This window comes from Coptis chinensis, chromosome 3, assembly GCF_015680905.1.
Source record: "Coptis chinensis isolate HL-2020 chromosome 3, ASM1568090v1, whole genome shotgun sequence".
In the NCBI taxonomy this organism is placed as follows: Eukaryota; Viridiplantae; Streptophyta; class Magnoliopsida; order Ranunculales; family Ranunculaceae; genus Coptis; species Coptis chinensis.
This window is the reverse complement of record NC_141458.1, coordinates 41,740,777-41,746,812: the sequence shown is the minus strand read 5'-3', so window position 1 is coordinate 41,746,812 and position 6,036 is coordinate 41,740,777. Positions and strand designations below refer to the sequence as shown.

The 6,036-nt window shown below is 36.8% G+C and overlaps 1 long non-coding RNA gene across 8 annotated transcripts; it reads left to right on the top strand.

Annotated features, from left to right (window-relative positions):
- The first annotated feature begins 1,935 nt into the window (after positions 1-1,935).
- LOC147509664 (uncharacterized) lies at positions 1,936-5,470 on the top strand. Of its 8 annotated transcripts, none has more exons than XR_015218565.1 (5): positions 1,949-2,206; positions 2,286-2,352; positions 2,434-2,651; positions 2,869-3,997; positions 4,710-5,470. It is a non-coding gene; the product is annotated as an uncharacterized LOC147509664 (long non-coding RNA). The 8 variants fall into 8 exon arrangements; XR_015218563.1 differs by having other exon boundaries at positions 1,952-2,206; positions 2,882-3,997; XR_015218566.1 differs by having other exon boundaries at positions 1,936-2,206; positions 2,293-2,352; positions 2,434-3,997.
- Positions 5,471-6,036: the final 566 nt, after the last annotated feature.

Genomic DNA, 6,036 nt, shown 5'->3' with positions numbered 1-6,036 from the left:
TAAGGCGTGGAGAGTTCTAAAAGAGTACAGTAAATTGTTTACACATTATTGAACTTTATTGCATATATTATTTCAGAGAATGAAAAGAGTATGTTGTTTCATGCATTTTTGGTTTACGCGTTATTAATTATATGGATGTCTAAGTGTCATAACGTTGTATATCATAAAAGACTGAAATATCACATAGTAGTTAATACATGTACACACACACACACACACACACACACACACACACACACATATATATATATAAGTCTTAGCCTAAATCCAAGCATGCTAATAGCCCTAGACCTATCCTAATAAACCAAATCATAATCCGAGTTAAAAGTCAAATTGGGTCAACAGTCAAAGTCAACCAGCCAGATCAACAGCAGTCAACCAGCCCTAAACTCCTCTAACCCAAAAGCCCAAAGACTAAGGTCCAAAGTCTTAACCTTTCCAAGCCCAACTAAACACTTAAGACCACAAGCCATCTCGGCCCAAGCCCAAGCCCAACAAAAAGAAATGACTAGTATTGTGTCTTTTTCTTCTTCTTCCTCACTTCACCAGCGCCACCACCACCACAACCACCATTCGCCACCACTACTAAACCAAGCGGTTTTCATCCCCACCTACCTATACCATCAACTCTCGATTCCCTTATACTGCAACAATCGCGATCGACGCCATTATTGCTCTATAAAAGCTTCCATCATCCCCTCTCCAGCACCCAATCAACTACCAACAATCCACCTCAACCCAACAACAATCACACAACAAAAGCCATACCAAACAATCATTCAAACACAAAAAAACATGACGATTTGGTTCTGGTTTGAACGCCATTAATAGTTGTTCAAACCTTCACAGCACTCCTACTATAATCCCACCACTACCAATCATCTCGACGTTCACCACGCACAGTTCAACCATAATCCAAGAACAAAACAACGACAGTCCGAGCAAGACAAAAATTGTTAACACACCCACACTCAAACAGAGAATCAACAATTCTACTGATACTAAGGACCTTGACGATATATATTAATAACTACATTGGTTAGTTTAATAATCAGATCCGAAATCACTAAAGTTTTTGCGTATCGTTGTTTCGACAGTATAGCAATATGCAACATGGTTCGAGGATAACAAAACAAGACAGAGTATAAAACTTGTATTCTCGACAGAAATCTAGTATAGTGCAGAATAGGTTGTAAGCCACCAGAAAATCCAATAGTTTAGTAAAAGTTAAAATATCTACTCACAGTTTATAAACCGAACAGCTTTCCGAAAGCGGAAAAACCCCCGAAAGACCGAAGTCGACTGTCGCGCGAAAAAGCCGATTTTCCTCGTTCAAAACCTTTTCTTCTTTCAGTAAAACTCAATTTTTTTTTCTAAAACTCTCACCGTGTTTTTCCCTCAAAAACTCTACGTGAGAATCCCCTTTTGGTTTTTTTTAAAACTCACCGAAAAATAAGGATAAAACTTATCTATTTACTTACGGGACTTTTATCCGTAACTGATAGTTATCATATATTTTGCTTTATCTATTATTATTATTATTATTACTAAGTCTTCGCTTAGTAAATTGAGCACACGCAATTTGAGTGTTGCCATTAAAACCGAAAGCTGAAGAATCAGGAGTAGAACCCACAAAGCTTAAATAGAATTAATATATAAGAAATAAACGGGGATGTAACACAAAATACTGCTGATTATATGCCTTATAGCCTGCTTGTGCTTCCGACTTTAGGACTGGAAATTCAGGGTTCGAATCCCTGCATCCCCATATTTTTTTATTTTATGTGCTAATCAATTTATGGGCTTTTAATGGGCCCTGACTAATTGTTCATCAATCGGGCACAAGTAGACCATTTCTATCAACGGGGAATTTTAGAAACATAATTCGTCAAATATTCACGATACTTTGTACGGTATAATAAAAACACTAAAAATCTGAATATACCGACACTTTGAAACATATTCTGTTGCCTCTAAAACCCTAAACCCTAAACCCTGAACGCCAAATTATTTCCCCATCCTCAATAAACATGACACTTGTCACTATTTCTCCAACAAACCCATCTCTCACACTTCAACTTGTTACTTCAACTCACTACTCAAACTTCAAATTCTTGTCGTCATCATCTCATAATAAAAACTCACCAAACCCAAAAACCCCTTAAACCCACCCATTTCTCTGAAAATGAAGAAGATGACCTGGAAGGTAAATTTTTATTATTTTAATCTTTAAATATGAATTAGTTGGGCGTTTTAGTAAAACCTCACTATATTTGTGTTTTTAGTGTGTAGATTATAAAGATGGGAATGAACAAGTCTCTTTAGATGATGTGGAAGATGTTACTACTAAAGGTAAAAAATTTGTTCGTTTTTTAGTCTTTGAATTGAAGTGTTGGGTTTTTTTTAGTAAGACTCCTTTGGGTATGTGTGTAGATTTTAAAGCTATGATTGAGAAATACTATGAAGAAGATCACGAAGAATCGATACCGTTGATTTATGAAGCGATATTGAGGAGGAAGTTGTTGAAGAAACATGAAGACAGTGATAATGAGTTAATGGAAGAAATTATGGAGAAGCCTAGGGTGAGAAAGCTTCCCGATGTCAAATCTGAATGTCGTTGATTGTGTTTTGCGATGTTGCAGAAAATAATGGTATATCTTTTATTTTCTTTTTGAACATGGCAGAAATGCATATTTTAATAGATTCCCATATGTTTGCTTTATTTGGCATAATGCATTATTACGTCTGTGTAGTTGGTAGATTCATACTTATACTGCATTTGTTGTGAGAGCTAGTTTTGTTGGAATTATAAACTGCAGTCTAGTTCAATTTGAAAAAAATGGCCAGGGATCAAAATTGCTTTGAAAGAGGTCAATTGCAGGTCTCGATGGGCAGGTTGTGACTCTATTCAGACGAAGGCTAACCTGACTGATCAAGATCTGAAGGGATGCTCCTCCAAAGTACAGTCCGTGGTACGGAACGATGAGATTGTTTGCCCCTGTATCGTTCAAATCTGGTGAACTGTGCTGCCTTGAGAATGCCTGACATACAAAGAATTGAAGGTGAAGACAAGCTGATCTGGTGTCCTGATGTGAGAGAAATTCTCTGCCGTGGCTGCTTTCCAAGCTATACGAAAGAAAGAAACAAAATAAGCTGGCATAAAAATGTTTGGAATCACTTTGTGCCGCCAACATATGCAGAGACTAGTTGTATCAGAAATGTGCTGCCACTGATGCTGTCGTCAAGAAAAGAGGCATAAGACTTGCTTGTAGGTGTGTGGTCTGTGCAAATAATGCAGAAGATATTGATCATATGCTTTGGACTTGCGACTTTGCAGGTGAGTTCAGTGATCTGACAGAGACCATTCAACTCAGAATTATTATTTTCACCAACTCGGAACCCTGCATTTAGTCCTGATTATGTAGTAATGGCAACTTATAGTGGTTATAGCAAGTTGGCCTTCTACAAACCTGGAGAAACTGCTTGGACTACTCTGAATTTTGAATTCAAAAGGATTCATGATATCATTTATTATAGACATTGATTCTGCGTTTTGGATTCTAGTGGATAATTTGATGTTGTGACCTGGGTTCTCCTCATCCAAGATTGTCTAATGTTGCACCACCCATTGATCAAACATGTATTGGGGATAACAAGTATATAGTAGAGTCATCAGGAGATTTGTTGCAACTTACGAAAAGGAAATCTTCTCAGCAGAAGCTTGAATTTGAAGTCCATAAGTGGGATCAGATTGCGGTTACGTGGGCTGAAGTAAATAGCTTATGCGGGCAAGCATGAAGCATTGTTTGTAGGTCATAATACTTTCAAACTTTCCTGGTTGCAAGTCGAATTGTATATACTTTATTGACGGACGTTGTGACGAAATCCACATGAAAGTCTACAACTTGGAAGATCAGAATGTCAAACCATAATATCCATGTTATTTTGAGGACACAGAATATTCTACGACTATTTTGGTTGAGTTAACACTTTAAAGGTAACCCAACTAAATGCTACTTTTCTCTTCTTGAACAAACTTAATCGGACATTTATTCTTGTTTTAGATAGTTGACATTGACTTTTGGTATGGATGGTTGATCTTGTTATTTTTCTTTAATGTATGCAATGTTTCCCATTATAAATGAAAAACATCACAATATTTTATTCATTTGTTGAAGTTGTAAAACTGTTTAGAGTTTATAACTATTTAGTAACATGAATTTTCATTTTTTTCCTATATGGTACCGAATGTTTTTTTCTCGTCTATCAATACCACAAACTTCCAATCTGATTCATTTAGATGCTATCTGACCAAAATGCTCCTGCCTATCATGCCTATCACCCCTACCGCCACCAACCAAAACTTTTTTTTATCTAAAATAATGTGGGGTGGTGGATGAAAAAGATATATAATCACCATCGGATTCACTATATTGGGACGGGTTAGATGACTATAATAACTAAGTAATGGAGTGACAATTTGGAAATTAAAGATATATAGACATTTTGGTTAGATAATGTCTAAATGTATCAAATTGGAAGTTCGTAGTACTGTTAGGTGAGAAAAAAAGTTTGGGTACTATTTAGGAAACAAAATGAAAGTTTGTGGTACTAAATAGTTATAAACTCAAACTGTTTACTTGTAAAACTGAAGTTGACATGCTGCAAACGATTGACTGAAAGCTTGAAGCTTGACATGATGTTTGTAGGAGCAGGGGGGAGTAAATCTAATTGAATTCTTTTCCTGCTTGGATTGAACGGACACAGGTCGCAAGCCCAAAACGCTTTGGTAATCTGGTGGGGGAGTGAAGTATGGTGGTCCGATGGATGTTGTAAAGCAGGTTCTAAGATCCGAAGGTGGTATGATAGGCCTCTTCAAAGGCCTTGCTTTTACCTTTGCACATGAAGTTCCTGGAAATGCTGCAATATGAAGGTGACAAGCAACTATCGCAGGTGGACAAGACACTTCAGGGTTGGGGAGGGAGTCCATGATTGTTGTTGGAGCCTCATTTTGGCTTATGCTCTACTCCACTCATGTTGTCAAGAGTGATTACAAGAATCCTAAATTTTCTGGTTCCATCGATGCGTTTTTTTTAAAAAAAACTAGCAATAGAGGGAGTAAAAGGTCTACACAAAGGATTCGGTCCTGCCATGGCCAGAAGCGTCCCAGCAAATGCAGCTTTCTTCTTGGCCTACAAGGTCACAAGATAGACTGACACTTGCATTACCATATGGGCGAATTTTATCTTGTAGCATCACAGTTTTGTTGCATACTTGCATTACAAGTTTTGAGTTATATATTACGTATAAGGGTTTATGATCATTTGTATGTGTTGCACTTGTTGAGTGTATCCGTAATGATTGAGGCTACCATTCTTAGTGTTAGGTAAGGAGTTATGATTTCCACACCTTATATAGTTGAAAAATATTGCTACTGGTCAGTATTTGGAATTAAGTGTGTGTTGGCTCAGTTTTATTTGATATGCTTGGTATATTTTATTTAGATTTGAAAAGACTAGTTTGTGGATATTATTTATTGGGCGCGTGGTTTTTACGCCTTTACTGGTTTTGTATGGAGAGATGGTGTTTGATTAGAGCTTGGACACCTTGGTTTTATTTTTATGTATTTGTTAGTTATCATTTGAGTGTAACAAGTGTAATAAAAGAGAACAATGAGCGTTTGTAATATATTTTGGAGACTTAGGTATGCAATAGATATAAAGACGTTTAATACATCTTCGGTTTATTGTATTAATTTTATAGGTGTATTGCAATGGTTTCATTTTGTAAACTGGTTACTTGAGTGTTATGGCATTTGTCAAGATGGATCTCCTACTCATTATATATTGGGCTGGTCAGCTAGGATATAGTGAGTTTTGGGGCTTTACAAGAAGTGTCCCAACAAATGCAGCTTTCTTCTTGGCCTAGGAGGTCACAAGATAGACTGACACTTGCAATACTATATTGGGTGAATTTTATCCGGTAGCATCACAGTTTTGTAGCATTACAAGTTCTCTGTGTTGCATGGGTACGCCT